Source organism: Hesperophylax consimilis, chromosome 20, assembly GCF_061612785.1.
Source record: "Hesperophylax consimilis isolate HC1 chromosome 20, BYU_Hcon_1.0, whole genome shotgun sequence".
Lineage (NCBI taxonomy): Eukaryota > Metazoa > Arthropoda > Insecta > Trichoptera > Limnephilidae > Hesperophylax > Hesperophylax consimilis.
Window position 1 is genome coordinate 19,621,881 of NC_142855.1, and position 22,887 is coordinate 19,644,767.

The 22,887-nt window shown below is 37.9% G+C and overlaps 1 pseudogene; it reads left to right on the forward strand.

Annotated features, from left to right (window-relative positions):
• The first annotated feature begins 1,278 nt into the window (after positions 1–1,278).
• LOC149414287 (uncharacterized) lies at positions 1,279–14,040 on the forward strand (annotated as a pseudogene).
• The last annotated feature ends 8,847 nt before the right edge of the window (positions 14,041–22,887 follow it).

Sequence of the window (22,887 nt, forward strand, 5' to 3'; positions counted from 1 at the left end):
ATCATATGATAAAATTCCATGTATAAATGGGTGTTATTTATATTGTTAATAGTGCTATGACACATATAAAACAGGCGATGATAAAAATAAATAGGTCAACTGTGTTTAGTTCATTAGTGTTGATCGTAGTAGATTTCTTGTAATTCTTTATTTTGTTTAGGAATTCATCGCGAGCGTGAATGCTGTTGAACGTCGCTATAATGGACCTGAAATTTTTTTCTGAAAGTTTTGGTCCCAATCTGTAGATTTTTGTTATATAAGACTATAATGGTGTGGCGGCACCTCCGTAGTTGATAATTTTGGATATTTTTTTCAGTACTTCCATATTATTTTCAACGCTTGATTCAGGAACACCTCTTAAATCTATGTTGCATATTTGACTATAGTACTCTAGTCGATCAATTATATCATCTTGTTTCGAAATAGTGTTTTGTAGGACAGAATTATACCTATTTACTTCCATTATATCAGTATTGACTCGTTTCTGTGATGTTTCAATCTCGATATATGAGTATAATATATAGTCATAAGTATATGAGTCAAATTTTCGTTCCACAAATTCCATTATAGCTGTTTTAAAATTGGACAGTTTCTTTATAAGTAACTAGGGTAAACCACCCAATCATTGGCACTCCACCAATTTATTGGCATGCTCTAGTTTTTTAATAAAATTAAGATTTTTTGTAGCCAGATCTTATATTTTTTAGTAGAAATTAAACAGTAGTATCATTTATTACTCAACTGGCAACACACGTTTTAATTTTTTTCAAACATCTGTTTGACAAGCCGACAAAAACAATCAAAATATTCTGTGAACAACTGTGCGACAAAAACAATCAAAATATTCGTTTTTTACTAAGGAGCTATCATAATCTTTTAAAAATTTCAAATCTATTTTGTTTTTCTTATACCTAATCATTTTGTTTTATTATTGAATATATTAACTCCCTTTTTAAAACATTATTTTATAATTTAACCGCCAACTTTTAGTTATTTGTGGGGTGCCAACATTTGGTATGCGTAAAATCGGTTTATCCATTTTATTGGCACACATGCCAATAAAAGGGCATTTAAAATTATTTGAGTTTATTAAAAATTATACCTTGTTTGTCTCAAAATTGAGTTTAAATTGCATTGAAAATATTTTCTAACGTTTTGGACACACCAATCCAAAAGTTGGCCCTCTGCCAATTATATAAAATCCATTTATTGTCACGGGTGTCAAACATTGGGTAAAAACGTGCCAATAAAAATATTGTCTTTTCAGCCACTTTCAAAATGAAGCCTAGTCAGAAGAAGTCTAGAGAAAAAAATAGTAAAAAAATTTTTAAACGGAAAATTTATACAGAAGAGAACCTACAAAAAGCTCTCCACGAAATATCAAAAGGCATGAGCAAAAAACTTGCTGCAAAAACCTTCAGCGTACCACGGTCTACTATACAATTCAGATTGAAACATCCTGATCATCGCTCTAAGCCCGGTCCGTCCACAATGTTAACTGACGAAGAAGAACAGCTTTTTGTTGACTGGATAAAAATCAGTAGCAAAAAAGGGTTTCCAAAGAGGAAAGAAGATTTGATAAAGAGTGTTTCAGACTTTATCAATAAATCTGGGAGAGCCAGCAGTTTTAAGAATGGTGAGAAGTGGTTTAAATTGTTTTTAGCTAGACATCCAACAGTTACATTTCGAACACCAGAAGCCGTAACAGCTGCCAGCTCCACAGTCTCTGCATCTAATGTAAGAGGCTGGTTTGAACAAATAAGGATTTACATGACTGGGAATAGCTACTATAACATCTTAGCAGACCCATCAAGAGTATTCAATGGCGATGAAACGAATTTTGTTCTATGTCCAAAAACAGGTATTGTTTTAAGCTCTAAGGGAGAAAAAAACGTTTACGAAATTGACCACGCCCAAGCCAAAACTTCACTAACCGTCATGTTTACTTTTGGTGCAGATGGTCAAGTTACTCCGCCCATGGTAATTTTTCCATATAAAAGATTACCTGGAGAGATAACTTCTAAGATTCATGAAGATTGGGGCGTGGGCTTAAGTGACAACGGATGGATGAATTCTGATGTATTTTTTGAGTATATCAAAAACGTTTTACATCCTCACCTCGTAAAAACTGGCACATAATTCCCTGTAGTTCTTTTTGTAGATGGCCACAAATCGCACTTGACATATGCTACCAGTGAATTATGTACTAATTTAGGTATAATTCTCATAGCGTTATACCCTAACTGCACTAGGCTCCTTCAACCTGCAGACGTCGCCGCATTTAAACCATTAAAAACACAATGGCAGAAAACTGTCCTAGAATGGCGAAGAAATAATCCATCTCAAGCGTTAACGAAAACTCAATTTGTGCCATTACTTAAAGATACTATAGAAAAAAGTCTTAACCCGTCAACAATTATAAATGGTTTTAGAGCAACTGGACTTTTTCCTTTTAATGAAGATGCAGTGGACTATTCCAACTGCCTAGGAACTTCAAATAAAAATAACATTACCATAGCGCAACTCGAGCATGTAACAGACAATCGGGTGCTCACCAAAGATGACTTTATGAAGTTGTTGGGAGAAAGTGCAATACATAAAATTGATAAAAGAGAATTGAGGCCAGAGGAGTCAATTGTGTGTTTATTGAAAATCTGGAATTTCTTTACCACGTCTCAAAATGATTTGCAGAATAGCTCAAGATTAGACACAGAGCGTCAGAATGACAATATAAGGAATTTTGATATTGAAAATATGGAGATAATTATCAATAACTCTCCAAACAAAAATGTTGCTGAGCAAAGTTTCAATTTTGTTTCACAAGATGTTGAGGAAATAGTCCAATGCTCTGAATTAAATTATTTTATGGAAGATACATCAACCCTACAAGAACCTATTCCAGAAACAGTTAGCCAACAACCACACAATCATCTTTCACCTACTCAACAAGCATTCAATCAGCCAGAATCCATAAAGCAAGTATCCTCCCAAAAAGCCTCTACTTCCTTACAGCATGCTTCGATCTTACAGCCATCATTCACTTACGTACCAAGCAACAAACAACCATCCACACAACAAACATTTGTTCAACAAACATCTATCTACGAAGCGTCCGTTAGCAGTCAGCAGCAATCATCAATATATTCAACTCCCCAAAAACCATATCAGAGTAACTGGAGATGTCAAAATAGGTGCAGACCAAAATAATTTTATGCAACTGAAAGTACCACTGGTTAAGGAAGATAATATATTAAAATTACAAGATATTTTGGTACTTCCTAAAACGCCACAAAGAAAAGGGATAAAAAATACCAAGAAGACGCCTTTTGTACTAACATCTGCCGAATGGAAAGATCAGGAAAATGAAAAAATTAAAATTAAAGAAGAGAAAGCAGAAGGTGTTAAAAAGAGAAAAGAAGAAAGAAAACAAAAGAAATTGGAAAAAGAGAAACAAATGGTAAAGAAAAACAAAAAACAAACTAAAGCCAAAGACAACGTGTCTAAAATTTTGTTTTCGGAAGATTTCTATAAACTTGACAATGGCAAATTGGAAGCTGTACTTAAAAATAATAACAAAGAAAACCAAAAAGCAAGTACTAGCAAAAATTGCAGTGCTGCTGAGATAGAAAAAATGTTGACTGAGGATTCAGATGACTAACGTGACTTAAGAATTACTTATGATCTTAATCAATTAGATTGTGATTTAATTAAATATAATTAAGGAAGTTGAATAGTCTTAAGCTAAAATTGTTCTATTTTTTGTTCAAGCCTAAGTAGAAGGCTTTTTTGGTTTTGTTTTAATACTTTATGGAAAGTTTATTTAACTATAAGCGTTTCAACTCATATGGTATGTTCCTATACAAATAAATTTTACTTTTCTTAACAAAGGATTTTATTTTGTTTATTTCTATTATAAATTATCTTAAAATAGGTACCAACATAGACGATGTATAATACATTTTAAAACCCCTACATAAAACCTAGCAGCTATTTTTCAGTCTCGGGAGAACAGTGACAATAATAGGTAATAATCACTGCCAATGAAAGGTTTGGCTATGCCAGCAACTGGTATTTGAGGTATTTTTTTAAAAAGTACACTATATTGAAGAAAACGATATAATTTATTAATGATAAGTACTTTATAATATTCTGTAGAGATTAGAAGACCAATATAATGCTTTTCTCTTTGTTAAAACATATTTTTACATGCAAATTTTACCGGTTTTGTGAAGTAGATGCTTAACCCTTTCGTCCCGGAAAGAAAAAAATCACATTGGATCCGAAGCGGGGTCACTCAGTCCCCCAATTTGTTTTGCTTAAACCGGTCAGCAACGTAAGCAGATATACACGATAAAATAACGATAGCAGTCAAGTACAATAAGCGTGTTTACACGTCAACGCGTGTGTTTCCACAAAAATCGTCATAACTCCGTTATTCTTATAGTGACATCCCTAAAACAAAAAGTAGAATATTCGTATTGAATGAAGCTTCACATCTCTATTCAAAGTTATCCATAGAAACCCGTAAAAAGACCTACTCAGTGGAAGCAAATTTTACCCGCCAAATCGTAAAACGACGCCAAGAAAGCCGTTTGACGTGCCGACCCGCCTCGCAAGTTTAATTATTTTTTTAAAAATATATTTTGTATGAAATGGTCAAAAAGTGAAGTGACAGAATTGTTTATTGTACATTTGTACGATGAAATAAGTGTTTTTTTTTTACATTATCCGTGATTTTAGTATCGTTTTTACATAAAACATTACAGGTGAGTCATTTTTAAAATTTTTTCATGTTTCCATTCTAAATTTAAATATTTACAAATGTTAATATTTATTTATGATACAACAATTTGAAAGCCTATTTTGTAACCTTTCTAAAACAGTTTTTACTACTCGGCTCCGTTCAGTAATGTTTCATTTATAGAGCTTTGATTGTGAGGCGGTAATAACACAACGTTTTCGTGAAATTGACATTTCGATAAAGACATTTTAGGTTCAAGTTCGCGAAAAGTCGGAGGGGTTAAAAGGTGTTAATGACATAATTCGATGAAATTTGTTTTGGTTATAATTAGAGGGAAGTATATATTACATATTTCAGTAGTCATTATCAAAATCGTTTCATAAATAAAGTCATAATTAATGTTCTAATGAATTTAGACCATAACGCATATATTTTCAAAGAAAACAGAGAAGGCGGGTACGTAGCAAGCATCGCGCCTCGTTTCCGAATCTCGACTGCCGATTGGCGATTAAGCGTCGACGTGGGTGGCTAGTTTCTTGCATAGGGTGGTCTGTAAATGATGGATATATTTTTTAAGTTTTAAAAACCTAGCACTACTAAACTAGGTGCGGATGTTATTTCGAATATTATGTGAATATTTAGATGTAAGTGAAGATTATAATTCCTAATTTATTATTTTATATAGTATATTTACATTTAGGGTTAAATCGTAGTGTTTGCCTTACCAAAAATAATGGGTTCGTTTGTATGTCGAGGGGTTCGAGATAAAACGAATTTTTGGAAAATAGTGAAAAATAAGGTATTTTTAAAACTTAAACGTAAAGTAAATTATTTTTCTATTGTAACCTCAGATATTCCTGTTGATTTTTCTATGTGAAAACACCACAACAGTCCCAACTGCTTCTAATCATCTGGAACCAGTGAGACTATGGCATTCCCAAATGGGGTATGTTGAAGTAATAAAACTTCTAACTTTTAGGTGTACTAAAGTGAAAATATTTCAATTATTAGTAGACCCAAAAGTCACGAGCCGCTACTGTTATGTTGTAAGGCTAAAAGTAGTGGGGAGGGTAAGGAGATGGGGAAGAGGAAGGTGGGGAAATACCTGGCTATTCAGATCTGGTCACCAAACAAGGTCAAAGTCATTTCAAGCAACATTCGAAATGAATTCTGGTCAGTAAATTGTGAAATATCACAAAGTAATCTATTAAATTTTACCTACGCACACCGGGATTTGAACCCGCGACCTCCGGTTTACTAGTCTAGAGCCTTACCCCTCGACAACGGATGCTGTAATATTTATGAAAGAAAAAATATATAATATCAAGTTGCAGGGCGGTAGATGCTTTCAGTATTGGCCTAGTAAAAGACCACCATGTAGAATCCAAACGTTGCTTGAAATGACTTAAGTCCATATGGTTATTAGATTTGCATATGCATGTACTTCAACCTTTGTCTTTCCCATATCCTCCCCCTCCCTATCCCAACTAACTTCAGCCTCACAAAATACCCCAATTGGGGATGCCATAATTCCACTGGCTAGGACGGCTCTTGTGCGGTTTTCACACAAATGAATTAAAACGATAGAATTTTCTGATCTTATTTAAAACATTGGTAAATATGCCGTAATAAACTGCAATAAATACATGCCGACTGATTACATAAATTCTAATATTTTAAGTACAGAATAAATATTTTACAACCCTGAAATAGATATTAATTTATAAACACCATTTCATAAGTGTAAATGTACTGCTTACCAGTCTGAAGATGCCCATAGCAGGGCGAAACTAGTCCGCTTTTACAGAGAATTATTTACCACGAAAATTTAGAGAATTAGCAACTAAAACCCAATATACAATTTAACAGAAGTTTGCGATAGACTTTTTAACCATAAAGTACTTAGTTTTTATTCAAGTTCCTTCAAATTACTTAAAAATGTTAACAAAATGTGTCTCTTTCTGACCGATTTATTTTCCATGTGAGAAACAGAGACGGACCTAATTTTAATAATGTTTCTAAACATGAGAAATTTACCGGATGTACGCCAGACAGGCCGATCTTAGTCCAGCAAGCGAGCATTTTAGCATCGCAAAAGGAAATACCAGAAGTGCAGTGTACGCGACCGGGAGTTAGCCCTTTCCATAAAATGCAACTTTTACGGTCCAATACGCTCGTCTTTTACGCTCGCTGGATCGTTCTCGGTGGAGAGCGGAGAGTGGGGATGGGGACGGGGGAATTTTAGCCGATGCTACGAAGCTGAGGTGCGGGGCAGGGGACAGGAATTTTGCCGGAATTTTGTACAAACTATTTAATATCTAAGAAACTAGAAATAATATATAAATTTTTTAAATGCAGATCGATAACCAAATAGTTTTTTTAGGAATACCTAAATTATAGAGTATGTGGTGTAAAAAACAACTTAGATATAGCATAAAACTCTCGTTAGTGTATGTGTGTTCCCCCCGTCCGGTACGGGAGTGTTAAAGTGCCAATAATTAGGTGGTTTACCCTATATAACTACGATGGCTTTTGTTGGCGACTAGGATGGCTTATGTTGGTGACTAGGATGGCTTATGTTGGTGACTAGGATGGCTTGTGTTGGTGACTAGGATGGCTTATGTTGGTGACTACGATGGCATATGTAGATGACTGTGATGGCTTGCTGAAACAAAATCTTGATCAAGTTATTTATATACACTACCCGGCTTACAAACATGCATTTTCTTGCCTATTTAACAGAAGTTGAATTCCTTTCAACTTCCTTTACTTTTCGCTCTCTGTAACAGGTCATATCATGGCACTCTACTCAATGCAGTCTCAGGTGATATTTTCAATGGATAAAACGATAGGAACGATTTCTTTAGGCTTCATGTTTTATATTTTTTAAGCAAGTATGTTTTATTTGGCTATAAAATTCAATTTCATATTTTAAAAAAGGAAATATTCCCGGGTTACGAATAACCTAACAATATTAGAAAATTTTCAACTTCCATCACACAGTAAGGGGGAAATGTTGCTCGTGTCGTGATGGAGGACTTAGCCAGTTGAGGAATTGAACGTACGACACATGGGTGGGACCCAAACGCTATGTCAACTCAGCCACTGACCGCTCATTTTATATCTATTCTGTAACTGCTTTAATAATAATATTATATTACCCGCGTACTAATACTTGGACAAAACAAAATTGAGACATATTACATTTACAAGACTAAACATTTAAAGGCAGTTCACCGAACATTTTTTTGTGTTGCCGATAAATTTGTCTTAGGAAGCCTAAAATCGTTGCAGATTCTCGTAGGATAGCCATGAACTGTACTTTTAATAATAATATTTTTTAAAGTGTAATTTGGTAGCATTTTATATTTCAACTTTTACATAAATGATAGTGTGTAATAAACTAACACTTAGAATAATTAGTTGGCGTGTCATTGTTTTTATCCTATTATATCTACATTATTATGCTACAGCACAATATAAACCTCATGCCTCTGTACTGAACTATTTTTTTAACTCATGTTTTATTGCTCAGAAAATTGCCCCTTGTGCAGTAATACAGGTGGGATGCTACAGTAATGTTGTAGACCAATATCCTGGTTTATGGTATTATTTACTACTAATTATAATTCTAAAGCTTTATACTCGTATAAAACAACAAGTGTAGGTACTTGTCATGCGTTGTTCATCATGTAGGTATACAAAACATTGGTAAATATTGTCATCAGTGAAAAAAAACTACGTTTAATTTTTTTTTCTTTCTTCGATTTCATTATTAAAATAAATTTGTTTTGTTAAGGAACCCGTTAGACAAACTACTGATCAGTGGCTTTTCAGAAAATATTGTAATATTTTATTGTAGTTTGAAATGTTTTTTTTTTTTAAATTTATTTATTTCATCAAAAAATTACAGAATATATATAATATATCATTAGTAAGTTGTATAATTATATGTCAGTTAGAAACAATGAAATTGTTGAAAGAATAATGTTACAATAATACGGCAGTTTCTAATATAAGAAAAAATATATATGAATGTAAGAGTGTTATATAGAAATGGCATAATATACTATATTTTAGGTTGTGCATAACCTGCCTCACTAGGCGAACCTGTATTGAGGCAGAATTTTTAGTTAATTATTTCTCCATTTTGTCTATGGTTTGCTAATATGTAAATGTTTAATATGGGTTCCCATACAGCAATCCATTATTTTAGGTTACATTATTGTTTACATATTGAAGATACAGATAGAATAAGTTTAAACACAATACATACTATAATAACTCACTGTGACAAGGCATTTGGTTACTTTTCATTATTGTTTGCATTTACACAATACGTATATAGTAAGTTTTAGCACCGTACATACTGCAATAACTGTCAATGACAAGGCGTTTAGGTGAGGGCACCAGTGTAGGCTCGATCTTTTGAATAAATCCAAATTTTAACATTTTTTTTAAACTCTTTCCGTGTTTGACTCTCTTTAATATTTTCCGGGAGCATGTTGAAGATCTTTGTGGCAAAGTAGCCAAAGCTACGTTGACCAAAGGTGGAAGAAAGTGCTGGAACTTGCAACATGTCTTTGTTTGAATTACGTGTAAATCTAAAGTTAGTTTTTTTTTCGTAAAGCACGTGTTTGTTTTTAAAGAGATGCATGAGGATAGTTTTTACATAGATCTGTCGAACATCAAGTACTCTCATTATGTTGAAAATTAAGTTACTGTTTGCAGTTTGAGGAAGTTTGAAAATAATTTTCATAATTGTTTTCTGCGCCTTTTCAACAGGATCTAGAGCTGATGAAGTACCCCCTCCCCATGCAATGATACCATACTCAATGATAGATTGGGTTAATGCAAAATAAATCGTTTTTAGAATTTGTAAGTTAAGGAAGTTCCTTACGGATCTGAAGAAATGTATTGTTTTCCTAATTTTATTCGTAATGATCTGAGTATGTATATTCCATTTGAGGTATGGGTCAATGGTGAGGCCGAGGTACTTCATCTGTGGAGTTCGTTCTATACAGGGGCACTCATTGCATACATTGGAATTCGTACAGTTATGTATTTTTATGGAGTAATCATCTTTAGGTTGGCCTGCAGTATTGATGCTTGAAGTGATATATTTTGTTTTTTTCGTGTTAAGGGTAAGCGTGTTTATATCTAACCATTTTTTAACTAAGTTAATATTTTTTTCAGCTTTTTTAAATACAGCTGACCAATTGTTGCCTTCAAACAGTAAGACAGTATCGTCGGCAAAGCTAACAATGCTTCCCTCAATTTCAAGGTTGCAAAAGTTGTTTATATAGAGTAAGAACAGAGTTGGTCCCAATACGCTTCCTTGTGGAATTCCATAGTCAGTTGAGCGCTGGTTACTGAGGGTATTATGTATTTTAACCTGTTGTTTGCGTCCATTTAGGTAGCTTTTAAAGAAGTTTAGCTCTTTGTCCGTGATGCCGATTTTTTCAAGTTTTTTAATTAGTTTAAAGTGTGATATTGTATCAAAAGCCTTAGAGAGGTCTAAAAAGATTGAAATACATTTATTTCCTTTATCAAGGCTTTTTACAATGAAGTCTGTCACCCTGGTAATGGCATCTGAGGTACTTTTGTTTTTTTGAAAACTATATTGATTTTTTGAAAGTATTTTATGGCTCTCGATAAATTTTAAAAGTTGTGTATTAATAAGGTTTTCAAAAACTTTAGACAAGCTATTCAGTAAAGTAATTGGTCTATAGTTATTGATATCTGACTTGTTTCCAGATTTGTAGATGGGAATTACGATACTTTGTTTTAGGTTAGAGGGGAAGTAGCCCTGTGTAATACTTAGGTTTATAAGGTATTCTAGTGGCAATGTAATCTCCGAAGACAGAGTTTTAAGGATTTTCGTTGAAATTTCGTCTGGTCCAGCAGAAGAAGTGTTTTTTAGAGAATTAATTGTTTTGAGAATTTCTTCCTGTGACACAGTTTGGAATAGAAATTTTGTATTTATGTTATTTGTTTGAACCACTGTATCGGTAGATTGGGTGATTCCGCTCTGGGCAATTTGAGAAGCAAGATTTGGACCGATATTAATAAAAAAATTGTTTACATGATCAGCAACGAGCTTAGGATTTTTTGTGGTTTCAACAATATGTCCATCAATAGAAAGTTTATTTATGCTCTGTTTCTCTTTTGTAGTTTGCGAGTTTGTGGCTTCTCTAAGTATTTCCCATATTTTTTTGGGATTATTGTTACTTTCTTTAATTCTTTCTGAGTAGTAAATTTCTTTTGCTTTTCTGATGACGTTACAGCACATGTTTCTATATTTTTTATAATAGTTGAATGTTAGTTGGTCATACGGATTTTCTTTGGTTTTTTTGTGTAGCGTGTTTCTTTTATGAATGCAATTTATAATGGAGTGGTTAATCCATGGTTTCAAGGGTTTCAATTTGTTACTTATATTTTTGGTCATCGTCAGGGTATGGTGGTGTAATTCGTTTTTCAAATAGTTAATAAAGTATATCCATGCGTCCTCCGATTGTTTAATTTGGAAGAGTTCTTGCCATGATTTGTTCTTTAAATTGGTTATTATATTTTGAAAGTTGATTTTATTGTATGCTAAAGGCAGGCTACATTTATTTATTTGGATAGCTGTTTGTAGTGCAAAGATAGTTGAATAATGGTCTGTGATAGTTGATTTGTAGACGATACTTTTAGATGGTTTTTTTGACTTTACCATAATGTGGTCAATGCATGATATAGATCCATTTGTCGTTCTTGTTGGTGAGTTAACGGTACTCACTAATCCATGAAATTCTAGCATGTTGATATAGTCTTGGCTTTGGTGGTGTTGGTTGCTCGGTAGTATGTTAATATTTAGATCGCCCATTATATGTTTTAAAACTACAAAACACCTTATGTATATGCAGTGCCACAATATCAACTCTGGTTGTTGTTGTCTTTGTTGCAGAATCAGTCTCCAGAAATCTCCATCACTCCAACATGCAGGTGGACACGGGCTTGGAGTACTGCTCTGACTGGCAAAATACCCTCAATTCCGCCTTCCTTCGCATTGAAGATAACAATAGAAAATTGGCGATGGAACCTTATCCAGATAAAAAAGTGTTGGCAGCCATTGCCAAGCTGGCGTACTCGGACTGTTCAGGGGAAATGCCTGAAGGGTGGTGCCTGCTCACCACGGCACGAAACAACAATAACGGGTACTTCGGTTGCGCGGTTTGGAACCCTTTGCAGCAGCAGATCGTAGTTGCCCATAGAGGAACAGTCGTGGAAAATTTGGGAGCCATCTGGATTGACGCACAAGGTATTTACCGAAACCAATATACCGGATTCATGAATTCCGCCATCTCTTTCGCAGATAAGATCAAGGAGGTAATCATCAAAAAAAATAAAAACCGTGGAGTTCGTTTCATTTTGTCCTTCACAGGCCACTCCCTCGGAGGGTGGCTGGCCGGGATTACCACCTACACTGTGAAATATCTGAAGAGTGAAGGCGGTGGCTTCCGTGGGATTGCCAGCTCTGACGAAGGTCTACACGCGCACACAATAGCTCTAGATAGCCCGGGGACCAAAGATATCTTAACCAAGATACGCAGAAATTATGGTAATAGATACGACAGATCGATGTGCACTAAAAACTTAGATCTAACCAATTTTTTCGCTGCCCCTAATTTTGTAAACTGCACTGGCCATCAGGTGGGAAACTTACTTCAAGTCCATATTGAAAGGGTCGCTCTCCCGAGTGATTTGAAGGAACCCACTTTCAGGTCCAATTTAGACAAACATGCATTAGACGTTTTCATCAAAGCTTTTGGTGATGAGAAGGATACATATGTGGTACTGAACTGGCCCCAAGGATGGAATGAACGCAATTATTACCACGGAATAGAAATGTTTTGCAATTCCTACATCTTACAAGAAGCCAATCAAGCTCTTCCTGGCAGTTCTAGTGGCAGTCATCAGAATATACAACCAGTTAAAGGAAATGCTGATAGCAAGCACTCAGAAGAAACACAAAGCTTACAATATAGCACTGTTAAATCGCTGGGAACAGTATGCCAGCTCGGGGTATTTTCCACAGAAGAGCTTCAATTTATACAAAATTTGAGCTTTTTTCAAAACAATGCGATAATAAAAAAAACTGAAATTGAAAATTTTCTCTCTCGCCAAAAACTTAAAAAAATTGATTTTCCACTATTTAAAATTGATTCAAGGAGGAACACTATTACTTGTGATTCGAAGGAAGATTTAAAAAATGTTATTCGTCTAACTAAACAATTGGTGCGGTATTTTCCTGAAGAGATCACGGAAGCTATGAATTTACAGAACCAGAGTATAAAGTCAGCCCCATTGCATATGGCTAGCCAGAACTACCTCCACACCTTGCCTGATATCCTGGCCTGCGAGGACACCTTGGGATTGAAGTCATTCTTGGAATCTTCTAAACGTGTTTTACAAATAATTGTGACCAGTGATTTTGAATTTCAAGCCGCCAGATTGTACAATATAATGATTCTCATGGAAAGCCCAACTTTGGACGCAAAATACTTGAAAGAAAAATATCACACTATATTGAGTTGGAATCATTTGACAACTTTAGCTAAGTTTTTAGATTTCAAAGGTTTAAGGGAGAATGATGTTAACATCAGTAACCTGATCATTCTCAATTTTGAATCTACAAGTAGAATCACTAACCGATTTATACCAATATTAAAACATTTAGTAAAGTTCAACCACAAGAAACTTGTGATCATTCGATCGCAACCAATTGATAAAAAAATATTTGAGAACTATAAACTAACTTTTGAAACAAAATCTTTGGAACCTTTTAAACTAGAAGACCTAACTCCTTCGTCTAGAAAAACAATATTCTCCAGAGATGTAATTACCATAGGTGAAGAAACGCTCAGCCTCGATCTTTTACTGGGAAATGACTGTGAAACTCCCAACGAGAAAATAGATAAATTGATTTCACCCATTTTGATAAACCTCGCGATGGACAACCTGAGTATAGAAACAATCCCAAACAACCTTCCGAGACTTTGCGAATTAGACACTCTCTATTCGAAGGGGAACAAACTAGTAGACAGGGAGAGGCTGACGGCACTACTGGAGAGGAGTGGGGCCGGTGGACCACTGCTGGTTATCAGCGATCCAGAGCAGCTCAGCCAGGACTGCTGGGAGGGGGTGGAGGCTGCGCGGGGGAGGATATTCACCACCGAAGAAGATGGAAAGGAACTTTTTCTGAAAAAGTGTCGAGAGGAGTCAAATATACTAATCTATTGGTTCCGTTTATCCGCTGAAGACTTCACCCTGAACGAAGTTTACAATGGAAATGTATACCTCCCCAGGAAGTTAAATAGTCGATTTATCATTAAATCCATGAATGAGTTCGTTCGGTTCCGCGGAGATAAGGATTTATTTATATTCAAAGATGTGGTCGATAAATTATCACTTATTGGACCCTTCAAATTATCCAAAGAGGATGAGGATTTATTCGTCTCAAAAAATTGCTTTCAAATTGAAAAGCGTTTTAACGAATTGAATATCGGAAATATAAATACAGATGGATTATTCAACAAACATTATTTTACAATGCTTGAGATTGTAGGTAACCCTTGTCTGGTTTGGCAATACTCCCACGGCTCTCTGGAAGCCATTCGCCCCTTCATTACCATGGACTACAGGGACCCCATCGAGGAAAGAGACTTCAGCATTATGAAGAAGAATCAGACCATCATTGCCGCCGATCCCGGTATGGGAAAATCCACCAGCCTGACGCGCATGTCGGAACTCATTCGACACTCCTGGGTATTGAGAATTGACCACAGTCTCAAAGGTCAGGTTGACAGTCTCAAAATATTACCCAAAACACTAACCATGCAATCGGTTACAAATTATTTGATACACGCATCGGGTTTACCTACCGATAAAAAGTTGTTAAGCAAACTATTGCAGCATTCCCTCGAATCTGATAATTCGAGGCAGGTTTGTGTTTTGATCGATGCATTTGACGAGATTTCTAAGGAAAACCAAGCTAAACTGGTAGAGCTCCTGAAATATTTGAAAACGGCTACAACGTGCCGCACAGTAGTTACCACACGTGTCCATGAACGAAAACGTCTTGAAAAAGATTTGGGAGTATTTGCGGTAAAACTGGAAGAAATTACAAGAGAAAAGCAGGAAGATTATTTGGTGAACTTCTGGCTACCTCACCTAGCCTTAGAACACGGAGAGCTGGATAAGGAGAGGCTGTGCAAGTTTGCCAGAGAGCTGCGGGAGGAGGTGGAGGGAGTGCTGGGGGTTGACGTGGCCAACTTAATGGGCGTCCCGCTGCAAATCCGTATGTTGGCCGAAGTGTTCCTCCAGCAGGCCATACAGGCTGTATTGCATCCAGAACAAGTTAATAACTTACGCAAAATCACCAATCTTTTTGACTTGTATAAACAGTTTATTAAAGTCAAGAAAACAATATATTTTGAGCAGAAGACTAATTTGAACCAGATACCTAAAGCCTTACTTAATTCCACGGTTAAAGGAACAATGAAAAAGCATTGTGTCTTGGCTTTCCAGACCATCAACCAAACATTCGCTACGCAATATTTCACAAACATAAAACGATCCGACCCGACGATCGATGAAGTGAAAGACATAAGTAGTCTCGGGCTGATAAAATATAAAGCTGACGGAACATTTGATTTCATTCACCGCACGTTCCCAGAATACTTTTGTGCTGATTTCTACGTCCGATGGCTCAGAAGAGAGTTCAGTAACAGTGAAGAAGAAAACGTACTGATTAAAAATGAATTTTGTAAATTTTTGCTCAAGCCAGACTTTAAAATAATCAGAATGTTCATCGAGAGTCAGCTTGAAACAACGCCAATACCTCGCGAAGAACTGGAAAATCACCCGATAATATACCAACATTGGTTTGAACTTCGTCAGCTATTCTACCACGACAATAACAAAACTCCATGGCATATAGCAGCCGAAGAACAGAGTACACGCATTGTTGGAGTCCTTCTCAGTGGCCCAAGTAGCGAGATATACGAGGAAGTCTATATGTCCTGTATATCAGCAAAAGACAAGTCCCGGAGAACCGTGCTGAATATAGCTTTGGAGGAGGGAAATACCAATATTGTAAACCAAATAACTGAAAATGTGAGGAGTTGCTCGGACAAGTCAATGGTAGGACTAATGCTTGCTACTTTCTTAGATATGAGAGGCGAGGTCCGTGGCAAAAATAAGTATTTTGAAGAATACATTTCAAATACACAGCAGTTTAATACCATAAACCTGGCCTTGGAAAGAACACGTCACATAAGAGAAAATATATTTAAGCCATTTATTACAGCAGTGAGAGATGATGACTACGAGACTGTGCTGGATATCTTCAGTGGCCTTGAAAGTGACACAGAGCGAGCTTACTTATTGATTGCCACTGATGGTAAGGGCGATACTGCCATAAATCTAGCGGTGAGTAATCTAAATCATACATTGTTTAAATTATTTGCAAAACAAGGAGTTTGTGTATCGTATGATATAAAAAGACGGACCCCCTTGCATTGCGCTGCGCGGCGTGGGTATGTTAGTATTGTCAATTTTTTATTAAATCAATCTGAAGAAAACTATGAACACATAAGCGATAAATACTTGGAAAATGAGAAAATATTCGAAAAGATTGATATCACATTAAAGTTCAAAAACAAATCTTCTGTAAATAGCCAAGATATATGGGTTAATACTATTAACTCTGCAGATATCTTTAGTAAAACTGCCCTGAAATCCGCGGCAGAGGGGGGACACCACGAGGTGACACGCATGCTGCTAGATTCCGGAGCAGATAGTAACTCTGCAAATGGCTATGGTGAAACTGCCCTGATGGAAGCTGCACTGAGGGGACACCACGAGGTGGCACGCATGCTGCTAGATTCCGGAGCAGATAGTAACTCTGCAAATGGCTATGGTGAAACTGCCCTGATGGAAGCTGCACTGAGGGGACACCACGAGGTGACACGCATGCTGCTAGATTCCGGAGCAGATCCTAACTCTGCAAATAGCGATGGTGAAACTGCCCTGATAAACGCTGCATGCGGGGGACACCTCGAGATCACACGCATGCTGCTGGATTCCGGAGCAGATACTAACTCTGCAAATAGCGATGGTAAAACTGCCCTGATATACGCTACAAAGTGGGGATATCAGGAGGTGACACGCATGCTGCTAGATTCCAGAGCAGATACTAACTATGCAAATAGCGATGGTGATACTGCCCTGATAAACGCTGCACGGGGGGGACACCTCGAGATTACACGCATGCTGCTAGATTCCGGAGCAGATATTAACTCTGCAAATAGCTATGGTGATACTGCCCTGTTAAAGGCTGCACAGGGAGGAAACTATGAGGTGGCATGCATGCTGCTAGATTCCGGAGCAGATATTAACTCTGCAAATAGCTATGGTGATACTGCCCTGTTAAAGGCTGCACAGGGGGGACACTACGAGGTGACATGCATGCTGCTAGATTCCGGAGCAGATATTAACTCTGCAAATAGCGATGGTGATACTGCCCTGTTAAAGGCTGCAGAGGGGGAACACAACAAGGTGACACGCATGCTGCTAGATTCCGGAGCAGATATTAATTCTGCAAATAGCTATGGTACTACTGCCCTGATGTACGCTGCAGAGGGGAAACACAACAAGGTGACACGTATGCTGCTAGATTCCGGAGCAGATATTAATTCTGCAAATAGCGATGGTGATACTGCCCTGTTAAAGGCTGCAGAGGGGGAACACAACAAGGTGACACGCATGCTGCTAGATTCCGGAGCAGATATTAACTCTGCAAATAGCTATGGTACAACTGCCCTGATGTATGCTGCAGAGGAGGGACACGACGAGGTGACACGCATGCTGCTTGATTCCGGAGCAGATATTAACTCTGCAAATAGCGATGGTGAAACTGCCCTGATATGCGCTGCACAGCGGGGACACCACGAGGTGACACGCATGTTGCTAGATTCCGGGGCAGAAATAAACACTCAGACTAAAATGGGTAAAACAGCGTTGTCTGAGGCAGCATTCGCTGGACATGTGAATATTGTAAAGTTACTTCTGGAGTTCAATGCCACTACATCATTGCAGGACGCGTATGGGTGCAGAGCTCTCTCCAAGGCTGAAGAGAAGGGACACAAACAGATAGTTGATCTTCTCGTTGATAGGACTATACCATGTTCAGCTGGACTTCAACTTAACTGTTGAAAGTTATATTACTATTTAATTTAATCCCATCACGCAAGTACAGAACCCATTCCAGTGAATAAATAATATTTGAAACATGTTTTCTAAATCCAAATAAGATTAAATGATCTGTTTACAATAATATTAAAAGTGTAAGTGCAAAATAAAACTTATGTTAATTCTACACCAAAAGTGCTTATTTAAAAGTCGTAGATGAAAAGACCTAGATGGTCAACTGAACAACAAATAGGTACCTTGAAGTTGTGATTATAATATTAACAAGTTTCATAAAAGAATATGAATGAAATTAAAAATTAAAAATTAGTACAATTTACTTAAGAAATTTATTCACTTAGGACGGGTTGTTTCGGAGAATTTGAACAATTCATCAAATTTCAACGTTCATTTTTAAAGTTCTGTGGAAGATTTTTTCAAGTCCTGTTTTTATTTCAGTTCTGTCAAGCAACTAGCCTATAATGATATAATAACAGAACTTGAATAGGACTTCCACAGAACCCGAAAAAGAACGTTGAAATTTGATGAATTGTTCAAATTCTCCGAAACAACCCGTCCTTAGTGAAGACTTTCACCATAGTATATAATAATAAAAATATTCATAATTAGTTAAGATGTATTCAATTTGACAATATTGCGTGTTCTATGTCTGTTCTATAATAATGGTTAAAATAAATAAATTTATAAACCTTACCCCGAAAATCAACCACTTCACTTAACAACGGTGTCACATGCATCCATAATCCACCTCTGCCCCTGGACATCTCTTTAGGGAAATACTCTAAATGCAGCCATTATCTACCTCTGCCCCTGGACATCTCTTTAGGGAAATACTCTAAATGCAGCCAGAATCGACCTCTGCCCCTGGACATCTCTTGAGAGAAACACTCTAAATGCAGCCAGAATCTACCTCTGCTCCTGGACATCTCTTAAAGGAAATACTCTAAATGCAGCCATAATCCACCTCTGCCCCTGGACATCTCTTGAGAGAAACACTCTTAATGCAGCCAGAATCTACCTCTGCTCCTGGACATCTCTTAAAGGAAATACTCTAAATGCAGCCAGAATCTACCTCTGCTCCTGGACATCTCTTAAAGGAAATACTCTAAATGCAGCCAGAATCTACCTCTGCTCCTGGACATCTCTTAAAGGAAATACTCTAAATGCAGCCATAATCCACCTCTGCCCCTGGACATCTCTTGAGAGAAACACTCTAAATGCAGCCAGAATCTACCTCTGCTCCTGGACATCTCTTAAAGGAAATACTCTAAATGCAGCCATAATCCACCTCTGCCCCTGGACATCTCTTGAGAGAAACACTCTAAATGCAGCCATTATCTACCTCTGCCCCTGGACATCTCTTTAGGGAAATACTCTAAATGCAGCCAGAATCTACCTCTGCTCCTGGACATCTCTTTAGGGAAATACTCTAAATGCAGCCAGAATCGACCTCTGCCCCTGGACATCTCTTGAGAGAAACACTCTAAATGCAGCCAGAATCTACCTCTGCTCCTGAACATCTCTTAAAGGAAATACTCTAAATGCAGCCATAATCCACCTCTGCCCCTGGACATCTCTTGAGAGAAATACTCTAAATGCAGCCAGAATCTACCTCTGCTCCTGGACATCTCTTAAAGGAAATACTCTAAATGCAGCCATAATCCACCTCTGCCCCTGGACATCTCTTGAGAGAAACACTCTTAATGCAGCCAGAATCTACCTCTGCTCCTGGACATCTCTTAAAGGAAATACTCTAAATGCAGCCAGAATCTACCTCTGCTCCTGGACATCTCTTAAAGGAAATACTCTAAATGCAGCCAGAATCTACCTCTGCTCCTGGACATCTCTTAAAGGAAATACTCTAAATGCAGCCATAATCCACCTCTGCCCCTGGACATCTCTTGAGAGAAACACTCTAAATGCAGCCAGAATCTACCTCTGCTCCTGGACATCTCTTAAAGGAAATACTCTAAATGCAGCCATAATCCACCTCTGCCCCTGGACATCTCTTGAGAGAAACACTCTAAATGCAGCCAGAATCTACCTCTGCTCCTGGACATCTCTTAAATGAAATACTCTAAATGCAGCCAGAATCTACCTCTGCTCCTGGACATCTCTTAAAGGAAATACTCTAAATGCAGCCATAATCCACCTCTGCCCCTGGACATCTCTTGAGAGAAACACTCTAAATGCAGCCAGAATCTACCTCTGCTCCTGGACATCTCTTAAAGGAAATACTCTTAATGCAGCCATAATCCACCTCTGCCCCTGGACATCTCTTGAGAGAAACACTCTAAATGCAGCCAGAATCTACCTCTGCTCCTGGACATCTCTTAAAGGAAATACTCTAAATGCAGCCAGAATCTACCTCTGCTCCTGGACATCTCTTAAAGGAAATACTCTAAATGCAGCCATAATCCACCTCTGCCCCTGGACATCTCTTGAGAGAAACACTCTAAATGCAGCCAGAATCTACCTCTGCTCCTGGACATCTCTTAAAGGAAATACTCTAAATGCAGCCAGAATCTACCTCTGCTCCTGGACATCTCTTAAAGGAAATACTCTAAATGCAGCCATAATCCACCTCTGCCCCTGGACATCTCTTGAGAGAAACACTCTAAATGCAGCCAGAATCTACCTCTGCTCCTGGACATCTCTTAAAGGAAATACTCTAAATGCAGCCAGAATCTACCTCTGCTCCTGGACATCTCTTAAAGGAAATACTCTAAATGCAGCCATAATCCACCTCTGCCCCTGGACATCTCTTGAGAGAAACACTCTTAATGCAGCCAGAATCTACCTCTGCTCCTGGACATCTCTTAAAGGAAATACTCTAAATGCAGCCAGAATCTACCTCTGCTCCTGGACATCTCTTAAAGGAAATACTCTAAATGCAGCCAGAATCTACCTCTGCTCCTGGACATCTCTTAAAGGAAATACTCTAAATGCAGCCATAATCCACCTCTGCCCCTGGACATCTCTTGAGAGAAACACTCTAAATGCAGCCAGAATCTACCTCTGCTCCTGGACATCTCTTAAAGGAAATACTCTAAATGCAGCCATAATCCACCTCTGCCCCTGGACATCTCTTGAGAGAAACACTCTAAATGCAGCCAGAATCTACCTCTGCTCCTGGACATCTCTTAAAGGAAATACTCTAAATGCAGCCATAATCCACCTCTGCCCCTGGACATCTCTTGAGAGAAACACTCTAAATGCAGCCAGAATCTACCTCTGCTCCTGGACATCTCTTAAAGGAAATACTCTAAATGCAGCCATAATCCACCTCTGCCCCTGGACATCTCTTGAGAGAAACACTCTAAATGCAGCCAGAATCTACCTCTGCTCCTGGACATCTCTTAAAGGAAATACTCTAAATGCAGCCAGAATCTACCTCTGCTCCTGGACATCTCTTAAAGGAAATACTCTAAATGCAGCCATAATCCACCTCTGCCCCTGGACATCTCTTGAGAGAAACACTCTAAATGCAGCCAGAATCTACCTCTGCTCCTGGACATCTCTTAAAGGAAATACTCTAAATGCAGCCATAATCCACCTCTGCCCCTGGACATCTCTTGAGAGAAACACTCTAAATGCAGCCAGAATCTACCTCTGCTCCTGGACATCTCTTAAAGGAAATACTCTAAATGCAGCCATAATCCACCTCTGCCCCTGGACATCTCTTGAGAGAAACACTCTTAATGCAGCCAGAATCTACCTCTGCTCCTGGACATCTCTTAAAGGAAATACTCTAAATGCAGCCAGAATCTACCTCTGCTCCTGGACATCTCTTAAAGGAAATACTCTAAATGCAGCCATAATCCACCTCTGCCCCTGGACATCTCTTGAGAGAAACACTCTAAATGCAGCCATAATCCACCTCTGCCCCTGGACATCTCTTGAGAGAAACACTCTAAATGCAGCCATAATCCACCTCTGCCCCTGGACATCTCTTGAGAGAAACACTCTTAATGCAGCCAGAATCTACCTCTGCTCCTGGACATCTCTTAAAGGAAATACTCTAAATGCAGCCATAATCCACCTCTGCCCCTGGACATCTCTTGAGAGAAACACTCTAAATGCAGCCAGAATCTACCTCTGCTCCTGGACATCTCTTAAAGGAAATACTCTAAATGCAGCCATAATCCACCTCTGCCCCTGGACATCTCTTGAGAGAAACACTCTAAATGCAGCCAGAATCTACCTCTGCTCCTGGACATCTCTTAAAGGAAATACTCTAAATGCAGCCATAATCCACCTCTGCCCCTGGACATCTCTTGAGAGAAACACTCTAAATGCAGCCAGAATCTACCTCTGCTCCTGGACATCTCTTAAAGGAAATACTCTAAATGCAGCCATAATCCACCTCTGCCCCTGGACATCTCTTGAGAGAAACACTCTTAATGCAGCCAGAATCTACCTCTGCTCCTGGACATCTCTTAAAGGAAATACTCTAAATGCAGCCAGAATCTACCTCTGCTCCTGGACATCTCTTAAAGGAAATACTCTAAATGCAGCCATAATCCACCTCTGCCCCTGGACATCTCTTGAGAGAAACACTCTAAATGCAGCCATAATCCACCTCTGCCCCTGGACATCTCTTGAGAGAAACACTCTAAATGCAGCCATAATCCACCTCTGCCCCTGGACATCTCTTGAGAGAAACACTCTTAATGCAGCCAGAATCTACCTCTGCTCCTGGACATCTCTTAAAGGAAATACTCTAAATGCAGCCATAATCCACCTCTGCCCCTGGACATCTCTTGAGAGAAACACTCTAAATGCAGCCAGAATCTACCTCTGCTCCTGGACATCTCTTAAAGGAAATACTCTAAATGCAGCCATAATCCACCTCTGCCCCTGGACATCTCTTGAGAGAAACACTCTTAATGCAG